At 41.5% G+C, this 19146-nt stretch overlaps 2 long non-coding RNA genes across 2 annotated transcripts in view; one reads left to right on the top strand and one right to left on the bottom strand.

Moving 5' to 3' along the window:
- The window catches only part of LOC145438166 (uncharacterized), a 357286-nt gene that overhangs the window by 129753 nt on the left and 208387 nt on the right, over positions 1-19146 (top strand). The gene's annotated exons all lie outside the window — the stretch shown is intronic.
- LOC145438169 (uncharacterized) overlaps positions 1-19146 on the bottom strand; it is a 373612-nt gene that overhangs the window by 336118 nt on the left and 18348 nt on the right. The window lies entirely within an intron of this gene.

The raw sequence follows: 19146 nt of genomic DNA, 5'->3' as shown, positions 1-19146 counted from the left end.
TTAAAAACAAACTTGAGAATTGGCAATACCAGCAGCTGTAGTGAATGTAGTAGAGAAGAGTGCAATTCGTTTGATGTATTGCCACATATAACCTTTCCAATTGCCACCCGATAAATTTTTTAAAACTTTTTCATTGCGATGCGGAATCATAGTGCTACCAGTGCTATCACTGCTACCGCTGCATAATGAGCATAATGTGGCTGGCGTCGAATAAGAAAATATGAACGAAATTAGTTGGTGTTTAGCATACCAGAAAGTTGACGGAGTTAGTTATCTCCAACCCTGTGATAGTGATCCAAATTTAGTTGGAAAATATTATTGAGCCAACCAGATGGATTGCAATGGCCATACTTTAGCCAAACAGGCTCTCGACAATCATTCTGATGACACAACGTGACGTGTCGTCAGGAAGAGTCGGAAATTTCTGTTACTTAGATGGCTTCATTTAATTTATCATTCGTAGATTTTCCATCGAAAGAGGAGCATGATTTCTTCTGTGTTATATAGTATAGAAGGAATATTATAGTCAATATCTTATTCGCGTTTTGTAACACTATCTATGTCTTTTGTGCATCAGCTTCATACCACCCTGATAGTCTTTATAGCATAGGTATCTGTATAATGTCACTATCGTTTTCATCGTTTTGTCAGACCAGAAGATTTGCTTCTCTCATCGAAAGCGACGACACGGCTGCTCAGGTCAATACTAATTTTTCAGGCAAGGATCCAGGTACGATGAACTAACATAAAATGATTCCTATTTCATTGTGAGACCCTCGAAATGCATTTTGTTTTAGTTTCCAAGTCCCTAAGCATGACATTCTATACCAGCTTTAGCCAACCTGCGGCCGCAGCAGGAAATTTGTGCCGTCGTCGACACGTAATTCAATTACTATGCCTTGGCGGATGTCGACATGCAAAATGAATTTTCAAAAACATCCCTTCCTTAACTTCTACTGCTGAATCTGAATCATGGGCTTAAACAGAATAAATATTTGATGGTAACATTTTAAACTAGTATTAGTATAGAAGGAAATTCATTCTAAAATCTGAAGAAAATAAATACGCGCGTCACGACCAGACATAGGGTGATTACTTTATGAATGTAATCGATTGCGATTACGATTACTTCGGAATCACGCGATTACGATTACGATTACGATTACAACAAAATCAGGAAGTAGTCGATTACGATTACGATTACATTGAAAAAGTAATCACGATTACTCACGATTACATTTGTTTTGCATAGGACTATAATCTTAAATGATATATGGGAAGAAAATACAAGGATTGCGATGAAAAGGCTTAATGAGATATCAACTTTCTTCATCATGCGTCATTTGCTTAATACGTCATAATATATCGATTGCCCAACTTTATAGTATATGATTTATCGCATCCAACGATTTGCATTATTGCCAGGTCTTTACCTGCCGCGCCCCAAATTCCTTAATAGAGTGGGGAGCGTGCTCGAAGGGGACTCAAAAGTATTTCGTAAACAAACATATATTATAAAGCATTTTCGAGAATTTAATTAATTCTTGTAAATGTTTTTCGAGCTTTGCGATTCAAATATCTCTAGAACAGGGGTCGCCAACGCGGACCAAATGAGTCGCCCGCGGCTTTTGGGGTGGGCGACGTGGGCGGTCGCCAGGGGGGCTGGCCGAAGGGCTTCCCTATTTGGATTATGCGCTTTTTTCAAGTATAATAATAACGAATAAACATGGAAATCCGTGTAAGGCAAGAATAGGATTCCGTACAGATGTGTCAATCATCATGAAATCTCTGCATTTGTTAGAAAAGTACCATATCCCGATAATCATCACGTCTCTGCATGCGGTAGAATTACTTAGTTTTAATGTCGTGTATCTGGGCACACATGAAAAAACAGACATGGCCGAATCCAGCACCTGGCCGAACCTTGATAGATAGATAATAATAATAACAGATGCGAAAGAGGGGTCCCCCATAAGTTACGGATAGATAGGCTACTTATAGGGGGGCCCCGGTAAGTCTCGTCCACCCCCCCCCCCCCCCCGTTCGTATGGCCACCACTGCGCTGTAGCAAATATCCAAATGAGAGATTTGATAGTTGAAGCTCGTTTCATATGAGCAGCAGTTGAACATGGGTCGGCCGACGCCAAGGAACATACGAACGCCGTCGCTCGGGGCATTGCTTGTCTTCGCCCACGCGGCGGCTCAACGGGAATCTATATAGTTAATATTCCCGAGTCTAGACGCGGAGATCGGCGCTTCTGCGCGCACTGCAGCAACGCAACTGAGCTTGGAGGAGCTGGTGTGAGTCCCTGCGAGTGAGCGTTTTTTTTCTTGGTAAGGGGCGGAAACCCGGCCCAGTGACCTGATTGTCTTACTCTCAGTCAATGGTTCCCAACCTTTTTCGACTCCTCGCCCCCTTTTGAAGCTCCGCACCGATCATCGCCCCCCAAATATTGGGAACCGAAAAACAGCACTTCGTCAGCCCCCCAAAAAAAGAAACGTTGGTATTTGGCCCCAGACCCCTGACCCCCCTCAGCCAGTGGGCTTTTTGTCGCTACATATCGGCTATACCCTATTCCCTGTACTGTTTGGTGAGTCACCGTATTTCGCCAAAACGCGTGAAGCGCGACAAATTTATATAATTCATGTTTGAATCGGTAAATATGGTGGATGTGGTATGTTGGAAAAGGTAGGGCCCCTAAATAATAATTAAACATCTTCGGGCGGAATCGTTGTTATATTGACTTCTTTACAGAATGCTATTTCATGACCTCCTATATCTGCTATGTCAGAAGATATGCAAATCGTCAAAACGTACCAAACTAAACGACGCATAGGATTTCATATTGGTATTTCTTTACTGGCAAGTAATTTTTTCCTTGCGGGATGGCATTTGTCCTGTAGCGTTAAGGTCGCCAGGACAGGGACATTCGACGCCAGCCATTGAGGCCCCTATGGACAATTAAACATATATGTATTGTATATATATCGAAGTTTTCGGTCAGCACAAGGGCATTCCTTTTCGGCCAAGGTCTTCTCGCTTCAGATCGTTCTGGCACACTTCTCGGAGTCGCATGTTACATGGCCTCTAACTTCATACGTCTTGGTGCGTCGCAGCGCAGTAATGACCGACACCGAAGTCCCCCATTTTGAATCATACGTATTTTTGTTGGGTCATCAAAATAAATGAAAATATTAAATCGCGCGCAGCGCTAAAAATTTTTTGAGAAAGTCGCATGAATTTCTAAAAAATTACTCTATCATTCATGTTAATTCACCAAATAATTTTGGGCTTCCTTCGATCTCGGACTCCCCACCCCTAATTGGGGGTTTGGGATGCAATAGTTACGGTCCCGACTCCAATATAGCCGTTTTAAAGCACCATCACCCCTATCGCTCCCCTCGTTGTTTTCGCCCCCTATCGCCCGCTTCGCCCGTTTTCGCCCCCCTAAACCGTCAAATCGCCCCCTGGGGGGCGATATCGCCCACGTTGGGAACCACTGCTCTAAGTGAAGAAATCCATTTGAACATGGATAAACGACGGGAGTACGAGGTGACCCGTCGGTCGTCGCAATAATCAGTACACACTACACAAGAAGTAGCTTTTTGTTTCAAAACAGTTGGTGACCCCTGCTCCAGTAGATAGCTGGGTTTGAAATGCATACCTCTTACCCTCAAGAAAAAACATACATAGGCTATATTTTATGGGAACAGGCATTTCGTAGCCGGTCATTACCGCGCCACGATCCCACAACACACCAAAACACATATGCAGTTTCGGCCAACACGCAACTCCACGGGATGTGATACCAAAGAAATACCGTGGCCGAAACTTAGGGTATTCGTCCATTGTCAATAGCCGCGCTGAGTGGGCGGGACTAATAACTCCTGTCCTTCCAATCTGGGCCCACAATGCAAATGTCACCCGGCGCATCCACAAAAGAATAAAGCCATGACAATTTGTGTGTGCGTCTCACAAAAGATATTATTTTAGTCTGCTACGTTTGGGCGAGTACAATATCTTGTGATTATACAACGGACTGGAGGTCGCGAATTAACAACATACAGTAATTATAACAACATACCAGATGCTATGAATATGAATTACGTGCCCCTACTTTACAGGTAAATCTGACACTCGGGGCTCAGAGAGGTTATAAATGAATAGTAATATAATGCAATTACCAATATTATTGACGAAATTCACTTTTGAAAATTGACCAACGGTTGGACAGGGAATTGCTGTTTTGGCTGACTTGCTGATTCTAGCTACAACCCACGCTAACATGTCAGGCTATATAAGCGGATGGTTATGGCGGCAGGTCCAAATGCTAAGTAACGAACTGTGAAATAACGATTGACGCCCGTTTCAAGTAGTTATATGAGAATAAGATATGGTTAACATAAAAATTCTGCCTTCAACTTAATACATATACAGCGAGCTGCTGTTACGAGAAACGGCTAAGCACGGCTCGGTTATGATATATATCAGCAGCTGTTTATTTGTAATGCTTCGTTGTGGAAACTGCAATGTCTTATTCGACGAGTACAAAATTCCGAATCTTCGTCAGGTGCACGTGCGTTAGGGTTGTTCAGAATTGACCGACTTTCAAAAAGTCCAGGTTTTCAGTCCGATTCCCATGCCTTATACCTTAAAAACATATTCTGGCTACTTTTTTTTGTAATTCATCCCCTGCATCCGTGTGCACATTGCCGTTTTCTCATGCACCTAAAAATTTATTCGGAATTAGGGGATTCCCGCGTTGTCAGTGACTAGTCAGGAGTGGCGTGTGTTCTCATTGACGTGACGCGTATGTTATAGCGCCGATGAAGCGCTGAGCACGGCTGTGAAACTGGGATCATTGATTAGTCAGGTGCCTTGCTGCTTTGTTGTTGATGGACTGTGTTTACGATTGAGGTGCAGGACTTATCAGGCGGCGTTTTGACTCATGCTATTAGCGAGTTTAGCGTGTGATTAGTGAACATAGTATTATAGCAGTATACAACTATTTGATATAATAGACCTGATACTCTTTTCCTTTTTACTGGGATAGAAACAAAGCTTGCAAATGTCTATACCAGTGACTGGGGAAAACCGCCAGTTGGTTGCTCTAAATTTTTTGTTATATCCCAAGATATCAATATACTGGTATGAGTTTTTCCAATTTAGGAATAACTATCTTCGATAATCTATAACTGGATCTAATCTGGCTACTCCTGTGCAAGTTATGCAGTATGTGTTCGACCTAAAACTCTAAAAGAACTGAAATGTTTTCCACTATTCTTTGTTGCTTGACTGAGTTTATGTATATATGTTTTTCTAGGATTAGTGTAGTGCGAAATGTCTGAAAAAAAAAAAGAAAAAAGAAAATCGTCATATAGTGCAGCAGTACCGAAGAAAACTAGAAGAACACGATCGCAGACACAGCATTTCTTAGTTGGGCCATCTGAGGAAGCCATTGCGGGATCGAAGTTGCCCACTCTAAGGCAAGTTATGCAATATGTGCTGCACCTGAGAGAGCATTCATTTTTAAAAAATGAACCAGTCAAGTCACACATCCAGATCGCAGTAGATGAAGTGATCGGTTTTTGGTTACTTGCTGGCATAAAGACTATCACAAAAGTCAATGCCACTAAAAGATTGGAAACAGTATGGAAACAATGGCTGTCACTAAAGAAAACTGCAGGCCGGCAACATGTATCAAAAAAACAAAGCGACTTTGAAGTCAAACTGAGTAAGCTATGGGATATTGGAGCCCCTGACGCGATAGCGACAATTGAAGCAAGTAGACTTCTTTCTGACGATAAAAAACGTGAAGACATAGCATTTTATTAGGATCAAAGGGGTCCGAGATTAGCAACGATCGGTGGCAAAGATAAAGTGTTGAAAGCGAAAATCGTGCAACAAAAGAGACGGACCATGAGTGCAAGAGAATCTGCACCAGCATCAAGTAGCGAAGGTGAATTTACAGAGAGCTCATCTATATCTTCACAGGTAGCTGACACTTCTCACAGCACTGATTTTGAACTTGCACAGTCGACATCTGGTCATTCCGCTAAATTTGTGACTCTAAAAGCTCCTGTAAACCTATTCAGCGACGAAGACCTATGCCAGGTTTTCGATCGCTTGAAAGTCAGTGATAATGCCGCTACCATGATAACTGCAGCACTGATTAAAGCTTGCGATGGCAACCCTAATGACTTCCATCTTTCAAGATCTGGGACCTATCGACGACGCATTGCAAATCGTTTGAAAATTTCCGAATCTATCTTTGAAAAAATATCCACCAATCCGCCAGAGCACATTGCATTGCACTGGGATGGAAAGCTCACTAAGAGTCGTCTAGGATATCAATCTGAGGCCTTGGCAGTGCTCGCATCGTCTGCGTATTCCGGCGCATTTAAGAAAGGGAAACTTCTTGGCATTCAAACTCTGGAAAGTGCTACAGGAAAAGCACAGGCTGATGCATCATTTGAACTGCTGGAACTTTGGAATTTAACAAAATCTGTTAGAGCTCTTGTGTTTGACACAACATCCTCAAACACTGGTAAAAACAAAGGTGCGGTTCCGTTACTTGAAGAATTGATTACCAGGAAAGTTTTCTACAATGCCTGTCGCCATCATATTTATGAACTGGTCATTCGAGAGGTTTGGAAGTGTTTGTTTGGATCGACAACCACAGGCCCTGAAAACACGGATTTTAATACCTTCAAGAAGAAGTGGAAACATATTGATAAATCAAGAAGCTATAAAACGCTGAAGTTTATTGAAGGCAGCTGGTTGGCGATGAAAGCTGATGAAGCAAAGCAAGAAATAATTCCACTGATGAAACCCAATGATGGAAAGCAGAAAGAAGTCTTGATAAGAGATGACTACAGAGAATGTGCAACAGGCACCTTGGCGATTTTGGATGACAAATATGTTGAACATCGTTTTCGCAAGCCTGGTGCTACTCATAGCGCTAGATGGATGAGTCAAGTCCTGTACTGTCAAAAAATGTTCATGTGGAGTGAGCAAATGGACTATTCTGAAGAGTTCATTGAAAAGTTGGAACGAATCAATACATTCATTGCTTTGTTTTATGTTCCAGCTTGGTTGAAAACTGGTATTGCATGTGACGCACCTTGGAATGATCTCAAATTCCTTCATGACATGAAAAACTTTTCATTATGCGATCTCACTGTTGCTGATGTGGCATTCAAGAAATTGCGAAAACATCATTGGTATCTAACTGAGGAAATGGTGGTATTTACCATGTTCTCGGCTAATCCAAAGATTCCTGACAAACTGAAGGAAGCGATGGCTGCTAAATTGCTGAAAATGCCAATCCCTGAAAAATTTCGCAGAGGTATGCCTCTCAGTCTGATCTCTGACTCTGTCTCTGAGTCAATGAGTATGGTCGATTTGATTGGGCCAGAGTCGTGGTTTCTATTTGATGCTATACATGTGAAACATGATTGGTTGAGTCTTCCAGTTTCGGAATGGCATAATGATGCGGATTTCGTGACTGCTCAAGAATTTGTGAATACTGTTGAAGTAGTTAATGATGCAGCAGAGCGTATGGTAAAATTGAATACCGACTATATGCTGCGTTCATAACGGATGACAAAAAACAGCGAGCGAGCCTCCTACAAGCTGTGGAAGATCACCGGAACAGATATGCAGATTTCTCGAAAGCAACCATTTCTTCCATCTGATTTATGTAATATTTTGCCAAGTTGATCTCTTTCTTTGCCTTATTTTTTCGTTTCCTGTGATGTTTATTATGTGGCTGTGAGTAGATGTTACATTTACAGTTGTATTCTTGCACATGGGGATCCAGGAAATTGATGAGCAGTGCCGGATAGGTTTGAGGGGTGTAGGATATGTGATCCAACAAAATGACTATCAGTTTTAGGTAGTTTTGAGCAGTTCTAAGGCAGTGTGGGACATGGAAATGATATCCTGAACTAGGAATGACTTATATAGTGAGGTTCTGTAGCACTCCAAACCGCAACAGCTGCATAAATCCCTGTTATATGTCACTTTAACTAGGCTAGGTAAAATCGTGACACTCAGATTTTAGGGGAATCCCCTATTTTCAGCTGCTATTCTTCCAGCTCAATGTGCACACGGATGCAGGGGACGAGTTACAAAAAAAGTAGCCAGAATATGTTTTTAAGGTATAAGGCATGGGAATCGGACTGAAAACCTGGACTTTTTGAAAGTCGGTCAATTCTGAACAACCCTAATGTCCAATCATACCATTTTTTTACAGTTCATGTGATATATATCATTAGATTGGAAAATATGGTACACTTCGTAATCTGTTTACTAAATAAATGCGATAATATGATTGACCTTACAGTATTTTCTAGTATCAAATGGCAGTGGTGTTAGTTGATTTATATTTGCTTAAACCAGGGCCGGCCAACCCGTGGCCCGCGAGGTAATTTGCGAAATTTCTAATATCATCAAAAATGGATTGCACAGATTTTGAGCTTGCAAGGCCAACCAAAAATTTGATTAGTCTAGCCGCAATACTTGAGATGTGATGACTAAAATATCAGTTCCAACATATTGACAGATCCATCAGCCATTCACATATTGGTATATCTTCGTACACTACAATAGAGCAGAATAATTTGCGATAGATTTATCAAAGGTAAAAATTTTCTACAAGCTTAGCGCAATATGTTGTCACTCGATTTCTTGTTTTTAATATTGTTGCCCTTTTGTGAAAATGGAAGAACACCTAATGTATCAGATTGAGTCTAACTATATTCGCGATTACGAGACAAAGTGTCGTTCAACATATGCGACCTTGCGTTTGCGCTCGCAGTAAGACCGTCGACCATGAAACCTAGGCACGAAATGATTGACGCATGTTGGTCACAGCTTTCGATATCGATCTGTCCATGCGCCGAATAGCCCAGTCCTCGCAAACTTAGCCCAGCGATATACAGCAGGCCCGCAATATAGTCGAGTGACAATATTATTGACCTATGAACTTCCAAACAAATTTCGCGCTTCGCGCGGATAGTGGCCCGCGCAAAAGTTCGTCAATCGAATGTGGCCCTTTGACCGAAAAGGTTGGCCAGCCCTGGCTTAAACCATTGACAAACATTTCAGAGTGCTACCAGTCATATCGCAAGGTGTCAGCTGTCTGTGTTTGGTATCAAATTTACTTCGTTTCCATGCTCGGCCGACGGTCGGCCGAAAGGCCATGACGCATGCGTTGTACATGTCGGCCGTGTTTCCATGAGCAGACGTAACCCAACCGTGACTTGGCCGAACTAGGTGGGCGAAGCGATCGCGATGACGTTTTTGGCTGACTTACTCAGTAACAATTTCATAATAATCAGAAGATTGCGATAAATGACTCGGTAGGAATGAGCCGAAAAGACTTGTAGCGGTCATTCAATCAAATAACACGCTTTGACCTTGAACACGAAATGCATCCAACATGTAAAATGGTCACGATGAACCAATTGCTTAAAACTAACAGAAGATAAAATAAGATGGATAAAAGATGAAAATTGGTGGCATATCTTAGTATGTGGGGGATATAGATATGGGATATCGTGGTCCAATAATTTCGAGCACAGAATAGTAACTTCTCCAGTAGTCTACCGGTACTACTGTTTCGTCGTCATGAGTCAGACATGAACGTCCAGTGTCCTGTCGATGATTTGCTTACCAGGGGAATGTGAATAAGTTCACCTAGTTTGCGGTCAAGCGGTATAGTTTGTATTGTATCCATGCACCTTAGAACGCAAACCTTCGAATTGTGGCAGCAGCGTATGTGATCAGATCGCGAAGATTTCGGTAGCCTACGGGTAATTCGTAGCAGTACCGGTACTACTAAATTCCGTTGCGATCATAATTCTTGGTTTCTCAAGGCGTCCAAGATCCGTCCGGAGTGCAGCCATGGTTAATTTGATACGAAAAGTGTATTGTAAGTAGCGAATACCAATTAGCTAATCAAAGACACAGCGCAAGCATGGCCGAAGGGCTAAGCCGAAGGATTTACTAGATGGCCGACGAGTCGGCCGACGTGGGTGTGCATCACTGTAAATGCGCAACAAAATTCTCTCGTTCGTCGGCCGAGTCTCTCGAAAATGGGCCCATCGGCCGAGCATGGAAACGAAGTAATTGAGAATTTCTTTCTGTAGGCTTACAATCAAAACTCACTTCTGTTTACAACTATCCGACAATATACTAGGAAAAAAATCCGTGATAATATGAGAATCCTATCCGACTACCACAAAATTGTCCAATACCGGGTCTGAATGCTATCCGAGTTAGTCCGATGCCCGCGACTGCCCGACGTGCACATGTAACGATCAGGTGAAGCACGGCGAATTTTGACATATTCAGTGAGAGCATAAGTCAATATGGTCACGGGAAACACTGTTTTATTGAGGGGGTATGGCCCAAAGCGCCCAAAATGAATTCCTCTTGTATTGCCACGTCAATCCTTACTCTTCCAATCTTGGCTAATTAGTACATCTGTTTTTTTACAGAATTCAACTCTATTGTACCGATCAGGAATGAAAAAACCTTCGAATCAATTTCAATGGTTTCCACTATATCCCAATTCTTCGTCTTCAGACAAGTATGTGGCCATGCAAGTAAAAGTTGGTGATTTTACAAACATCGGAATGTATAATGTCGATAAATCAACCACACGGCATGGACTGATGTGCGAGAAAGAAACATGATAAGAAATGCAACCGGCGAAGCGCTGCACGGAGAAAGCTCATCTAAAAATATGTACATATTGGTATATTATTGATAGTGGCGATGCAGAAAAGAAAACCATGTTACAGAAGTATTGTAAATATTTCGATGGCTATTACATGAAACGAACTATCTTCTGTCCCAGTATTCACCCAGTACCATGATACGCGGATTGAATCTTATAAGAATTTAGTCAAACTATGTTGCAAGGATGATATATTTAGAAAGCCGGCGTCTCAATGACGAATAAATAACTTGAAATTTCAAAATATTCTAGGTATGCAATGTGTATCGTTGAAATTTATAGTACTACTGCTTCGGACAGTGATTGTGATGCCTTCATCATTTTCACGGATTTCGAATATATAATGTTCTTATGTCTCAAAGCATATACTCCGCTGCGCCGAATTTTCGTTTCCGAGCATGACCATATATAGAGGTGTGGTCAACTCTTTTGCTATTCACGGCCGCATTTCGATTACTTATTTAGCTTTAATGAACCAACTGGTCATGTTATAACTGAGAACGGGCAAGGTCGCGCCAAGCGCCAAAAATTCTTAATCTTCGCGAATGAATTTAGTCATTAATATTAATAGTTAATAATATTACTGTCAAACATTTTTTCTTTCAGCCCACGTGATCAGATTCACCGGTAGATTTGACGGAGGGAGTGTTCACGAAAATCCAAGTTATAAATAAATGATGATGCATCTTCGGGTGGTCAAATTGTTATTAGTCATGTCATTATGCATGCAGGCTGTTATTTCTTGACCTCCAATCAGAATTGTCGGTATAATGGAAATATAGTGGATTCACCAAACGTACCCGAAACAAATTTGTTTTGTGAGGAGCACACGATCCCAAGTTGGTATTATGATATCTTCTGTTCGCATCTGTAATGTGGCATGTGGGGCTCTGATCGCAAAGCGCGTCATTGTGGCGAAAATTGAGAAAATAGGTCGGTTTGAAACGCGCCAAGCGCGAAAAAAATTTCAAGGTTGATTACCATTACTCGAAAATCTTGGAGTCAATTCGTAAATTTAATATGCATATACAGTCGCCAACAGATACTTATTGAATTACGTCTCGACGGCCGCGCAAATATTCTTCTACGGCCGCAGGTTGGCCACTAGGATTGCTCAGAATTGGGCGAGTTGCAAAAAGTCGTGGTTTCCAGTCCGTTTCCCGTGCTTTATGCCTTAAAAGCGTATTCTAGCTACTTTTTTCTGTAACTCATTTCTTGCATATGTGTGCATGTTGAGCTGGAAGAATATCGGCTAAAAATGGGGATTTCCTACAATTCGAATGCCTCGATTTTACCCAGCCTACTAAAATACCATATATGTCTTAGCAGCTGTTGCGGTTTGGAGTTATGCAAAACCTCAGTGTAGATATTTTTGTGAGTTCATGAAACCATTTTCATATTGCACACTGCCTTGGAAAACCTCAAAATTACCTACAACTTAGCATCATTTTGCACGATTCGCTCAACGACATTGTGAATATCTTTTTATTCGATAAAACTTAAGAACATAATGGGAAAAGGGATTACAAAACGAATCAACAGAATAAAGAAATGATTTCATTTGACAAAAATGCAACACCAATCAGGTGGATGAATATGTTGATTTTTCGCAATTTTGAAATCTTTGTTGGAGATCTTGTAAGGCTTGTAAGAGACTGGCTTGCGTTTTCTGTCGTCAGGTATGTACAATTGTACATAGTGTGGTCGGTATTTAATTTTATCAAACGCGATGCTGCATAGTTAAGTTCTTGACCACTATTCACGAATTTCCGAGCACTCATGAAGCGCGGATCACTATGCCATCCTGACACCGGAAGACTCATTTTGATGGTATTCCACAGCTACAGCATCGATATGAACCCCGATTATGTCCCAATCAAATACACAATAAAAGACATGACATAGGTCTCTGACGTTGCATAGGTTTGCGGGAGCGTTCAGAGTCACAAATTTAGATGAATGATCAGATGACTACAGTGAATTTTGTTCAAATTCGAAATCACTGCTAGGGGGAGTGTCAGCTGCCTGTAAATAAGATAGATGTGCTCTAGCTGTGAGTTCGCCTTCGTTACTTCTTGCTGGTGCAGGCTGTCTTCTAGTTATGTTCAGTCTTTTTCTCGTCTGATTTTAACTTTCCACACTGTATCTTTGCCGCCAATCACTCCTAATGTGGGACCTCTCTAATCATGATAGGGGGTTATGTCTTACAGTTCTTTATTCGTTTCAAAAGAGCATTTTAGCTCCAATTTTCGAAATAGCTTCAAGGGTTCCTTTCCTATATCCCATGGCTTACAGCAGCGGTTCTCAACCTTTTTTGACACGCCCCCCCTTTGGTGATGGTTAAAAAAATCGCGCCCCCCCTGACATTTATCGACATGTCAAAAAAGGCACATCATCTAATACAGAGGTGGCAACCTTCCTGCTTATCGTGGCCGCATTTCGATTACTTATATAGCCTAAGGCCGCATTTCAGGGCATAGCCGCAATGAACGATCTGGACGCAAAATACCTATGGTAAACTGTTCATATCCATTACCGGTGAACTTCGGACTATTCTACTTTTCACAACGGCCTATTGTACGCATCGAAATCGCGAGTGGCAATGTTATGAATAGTTGTTGGGAGTGCATATAGTCGCGCGGAGCGCGAAAATTTTTCAGAGCCGCCAATGAATTGTTAATTCTTGAGGATTCCCATTCCTGCTCAAATTAAGAAGAGCGCTACTGCATTAAAATCGAAAAATGAAGTCTTGTTGAATTGCGCGGAGCGCGAAGAAAATTTCAAGATTAAATAAAATCTCTCGAAAATTCGGGAGTGAATTCGTAATTGCAATTTGCATGTCTGCGGCTGCCAACACATACTAATTGATTTAGGCGTCGACGACCGCACAAATTCCCTTCTACGGCCGCATGCGGCCGTACGGGCTGCCCGCCCCTGATCTAATAGTATACATAAGGTATATCTTACGCCAATTTTGAATCCGCATTCCAGTTGTTAAGTCTTTTACCTTGCTGACAAACTTCCCCAAACTTGTTTGAAAATAACAAAAAAAAAACATTGAAAAGGACATCAATTAATTTCAAGGTAGGTGGCACTGAGACTAATTCTGACTACAGAGAGCACGGCGTCGTTCTGTCCTGCCATGCTAAATTTGATCAGTTTTGGAAATGAATTAAATTGTGTTAATTTAAAGCCAAATTGAGGGCGAAACCGGGCAACCTATATTGAATCTAAGTCTGTTTTAGGCAGTGCAGTTCGCAAGCTATCAACAACAGCTACCAAGCGCACAGAGATTTAGGCTACTGCCAAAGCTATAAAGCAGAGGTGGGCAACCTTTTTGGCGTCCACGGCCGCCTTTCGAATACTTCGACGCCATACGGCCGCCAGCCATATGTGAGTTGACTAAAAAAATCTCAATCTTCCGTTTTGAATCCAGAAATACCCGTTAACGTTATTTGGGTTGATAAAGTCAACCATACCCATTGCCGTCGCGAATTCCGAAATCCACATTTCACGCCACTTTAGTGCAATCCACAAGCATAAAGACGCGGTATAATTGCCTACGAAGACATTTGGCCGCCCTCGGAGAACATTTTAGCTTTGTTTAAAAACTTAATTTCTACTAATCTTATCATATCTAATAAATACCAAACATATTTTGAAACGAATATATTTAAGGAAAGTCTCTAACATTGAAATCAGTGACTTCCTTGATTTTGCATACGAGATGACAAACTTGCAAAATTGGGAACCTCACACGACACCATAAGTCTTAGTTGCGACTCTAGGTTTCCGTTCAGCAAGCGAGTTCGGTACTCGTTTTTCCGGTATTTCATTTGCGAAAAGGCAGACTCGCACACGTAAGTGCTTCCGAAAATAACAAGAGTTTCTCTAGCCAATTCTCGCAAAAGTGGATATTCATGGGCCATTTTCCACGTGTCAATCAAATTTTCCTCGCACTTGAACTTTGTCACAAGCTGCTCATCATTCTTCAATTCCAACAGCTCCATCTGAAGGTGTGGCGGTGCACTTTCCGTTTCCACCAGGTGTGGAAAGGCAACAAGTCGTAATGTATGTGATATTTTTTGGAAATCTTTGAAACGATCTGCGAAATCCTGCAACACAGTATCAAAAATCCCCGAAAATAAAGTGATCGGAATCTTTTCTACTTTTATTTCGCAGCTGTCGATGAGAGACTTAAGTTGTGTAAAATGGAAAAAATCACGCTGCTGAATATGAAGTTTAAGGAGACGACATTTGTCACGAAAATCCGATACTTTTTTGTACATGGTGCATATCGTTGCTTCTTTTCCTTGTAGGCTTCGGTTTAAAATGTTAACATGGGACAGAAAATCCACAAGAAACGCCAAATATATGACAAAGCTCTCATTTTGTAAGGGGCAGTCTTTATTTTTTGAGGAATAAAATTTCAGTATTTCTTCTCGCAACTGTAGAACACGACGAGATGTGTCTCCTTGGGACAACCAACGAACTGCGGCGTGGTAGAGAATGTCTTCTGCCGACGTTTCGCGCTCTTGCAGAAGTTCTTGAAATTGCCTATGATGAAGACCATTTGCACGAATGTACAAGATGATGCGATTGACGTCTTTCAGAGTGTCATTTAAGGCAACAGATTTGACACTCAGGTCTTCTTGGTGGATAATACAATGAAGGTTTGTGAGCTGGTTATTATCGTACTCTTTCGACACGAATTCTGAAAATCTTGTCACAAAGCCATATGTGTTACCTAGCATTGCAGGTGCTCCATCTGTACAAATACCGCGAAGATTTTTCAAGTCTAATCCATTGCGAATGCAAGCATTCTTAACAGCCCCAAATATGTCTTCACCACGAGTGTGGGTGGAGAGTGTTTCCATTGAGAGCAGATCTTCGCAGAACTCAAAATTTGGAGACAGAGAGCGAATGAAGATCAATAGTTGTGCAGAGTCCTTAATGTCAGTCGATTCGTCGATAGCCAGTGAAAATAAAGTTGCTTCCTCATTAACCTTTGTCTGTATGGAGATCGTCAACTATTTGGCGATATCATCTTGCCGACGCTGAATTGTACGACGCGAGAGAGCAATTGGAGAATAATCAGTATCCTTACCAGGATGAATGCACCTAACAACGTCCACGAGACATCGCTTTATGTAGTTCGCCATCTGAATAAGGCTTTCCCGCTGCACCAAGATGATATGCGACTATATAAGACGCTTGGCACAACTTATTTTTCGACTGATATGCAAGATGTCTGCATTTGCACACTTTTCTTCAAACTTTCGAGACAACTTTTCCTCGACTCACCCACCATTTTTCCGTACTTGTGTGACACATGACGACGAAAATGCTGCCTTGCATTATCTCCTTTAACAGTTTTGACCACTTGATTGCATATCAGACACATCATAGTATGGGCTGCCGTTTCTACCATAAAATAATCCAACTCCCATTTGATATTAAATGCCCTCTTCTCCTCTGTTACTGTTCTTTTTCGTTTTACTGACATATTGCGATGTAGACTAACTTTATAATGTAATTGGGCTATAAGGAAAAAGTTTTGTCTCAATGTATTATTCTCTTTCCGTTTGCTCAATACACCCACACCCACTCAGTGTTATCCGCTTACCAAGGCTTTTATAACTACGGTTCAACCTATCGCAGTATCGCCAATAGGCCACTCACATTTGGACTTCGCGACAAGACTGACTAAGCTTAGTCCTTGGTCCTCATACTTAACCGACATTGGCGAAGTGTGACGTAACAATGCAATAATAAAACGCTAGGCGAAGTCAGCTTTACCGGCAACCGGTAGTCATGACTAGGGCTGGGCAAAATCGAGTACCTGAGTGATTCGATTCTGAATCACGTATTATGCTTCGAGTCGAGTCGAGTATTCGAGTATCGCACATTATGACGTCATAACAGAATGCAATATGTCAGAGTTAAAATATGTACCTTTTATGCCACAGCAAAGAATATAATCCCTGTTATCCACCACATTAAAGATGCTTTGATATTTTTTCGACCATACCGATTTCATTGCACTTCGTGACAAGGTTATGGGATGATTATGACATCGAAAATGTGTTATTTCTCGTAAGCTTGCTAGCTTTGTACTATGTTTCGTATGCTTCAATGCAGCCAATCAGTGTTTTAAGCCTTCCACATTGGAAACTAGCATCAAAACTATAATTCTTGTTGATAAATTAACTTTCAGCGGCTAGGAGCTTGTCATTTCAGTACTCAAAAATATCGTCTTTTACTACTCGACTCGAATCATTAAAATTAATACTCGATTCAGATTCGAGTACTCGAATCATTGTGCCCAGCCCTAGTCATGACAAGTGACGACTGGAAATAAAATTATCCAATTCACTGAAGGCGTTACACAGACAATTACGGGTTCATGTTAATGGAAACTTTCAAGATTGTATAGAAACTCCTTCAGTCCACATACATGAGGATTGGTCAATTTCATAATGGTTGACTCCAATACATACAGATAAGAAGCAGATCTATATTTAGCAATCATTATTGTGCCCTCAACTCTCGATAAAGTGCACGATAGTCGCATATTCGTATCGCAGGAAGCCTAATAAGCAAATCTGAAATTGAAGAACCCGGACGAGGACGGGGCTCGTTCACTTTCGGACCAAAAACACATTTTCCCCGTAAGGATGTAGTGAGTTTGGGCCAAAAGTGAACGAGCCCCGCAGGTCCGTCTTTTAGTGGGTAGGTTGCAGTATTATATTATGTCGATTGAAGCAGCTGGAAACGCAGTCACAGAGTATGCAGTGAAAGAGTTTACCACAGTGATTTAACAATACCCTGCATCGTCGCAATAAGTTTTATCATACATGTAACATATGATCCATCAACACACGGCCGCCAGCACATGCATTTCACATCACGCGCTCACGGCCGCACAATTATGCCTCCACGGCCGCATGCGGCCGTACGGCCGCAGGTTGCCCACCCCTGCTCCAGGCTGAGGTGGATGTTTGAGTAAAGGATCGCTACTGATGCGTGTCGTTCGACATCCTCCTATCTGTTCGTTACATTGATTTGTGTCTTATCGCATTGTACATTGTATGTGTAGCTTGTTCAGATGAAAATTATAACCCAATGTATTGTATTGTATTGTATGTTACCGCCGAATACTTTGAGAAGTTGATTAAGTATTTAGATTTTCGTAATCAGTGTGGCAGTCACATTCGAATAATATCAGTTTTAATAAATTCTAAGCTACATATGAATTGCGTTATCAAGGGTGAGGCTTGGCCCGTCCGTTCTATACCTCTCGTTTCGACCTTTATTTCCGAACAATAAATACCAGATTTTACTGAGAAAATATGGCGCACACGAGGAATCCCATGTAGTGAGTTCGAATAAGTGCTACCATGACCTCACGAATTTTTAATTGTGACGTAACGGTTGATTGGCATGTATGGCTCTTTGGGAGTTGAGATGGAAAAATAGGGCCAATATGGCTCTTCGGACAAAAAAGGTTCCCGACCACTGTCACAAACCATGCGGTCGTCATAGGGACTGGTACGACGCCGTTGCATTCCGATGCTAAGTGCTGACTGAATTACCCCGACAACAAAACGTATGGTCGTATGGGTGAAAGGACGTAGTGGAGGAGGGTCAACACCAGTATCGACACAATGTATCTCTGGATAAGTTGCAAAGTACAAATCTCTAACCCTATGGAGCCGGGTAAAATTTTTGAGGAGTAATGGCGATATAACAGTAATGACATACACGCTATTCTAAGTGAACCATGATTGTAAACCCGGGGTTTTGAAAAGAGCAATCTTTTTGTGTGAACTGACGCCATCGTGTGTTGCACAAATGCCTAATCTGCCGGGTGGATATTGAACTTGTTTTGCCAAGCGTCATCAGGAATCACTTCTGTCAGTTTCACGATATTTTAGTTGTATTCCTTTCAGTGAGAACGCTTACTTGGTAGGCATAATTTCCCCTCAATTCCAATTCACGCTATACTATTAGTTCGCAAGTCACCTATACGGAAAAACTGTTGTTCTAAAATAGTCACGGAATTTTGTACGAAATCAGGAAGCATTGACATCTTAAAAACAAACTTGAGAATTGGCAATACCAGCAGCTGTAGTGAATGTATTACGCGCGAGAAGAGTGCAATTCGTTTGATGTATTGCCACATATAACCTTTCCAATTGCCTCGCGAGAATTTTTTTTACTATATAATTGTGATGCAAAATCTTGGTGCTACCAGTACCAGTGCTATCACTGCCACCACTGCATTATGAACGTAATGCGGTTAGCGCCGAATAGGAAAATATGAACGAAATTCGTGGGTGTTCAGCATACCATTAAGAAAGTTGACGGAGTTTGTTATTTCCGACCTTTTGATAGT

The sequence above is a fragment of the Botryllus schlosseri genome, chromosome 4 (assembly GCF_051294905.1).
Source record: "Botryllus schlosseri isolate E-star chromosome 4, Bs_hap1, whole genome shotgun sequence".
Taxonomy (NCBI): domain Eukaryota; kingdom Metazoa; phylum Chordata; class Ascidiacea; order Stolidobranchia; family Styelidae; genus Botryllus; species Botryllus schlosseri.
This window is presented reverse-complemented; position numbering and strand designations above follow the sequence as displayed.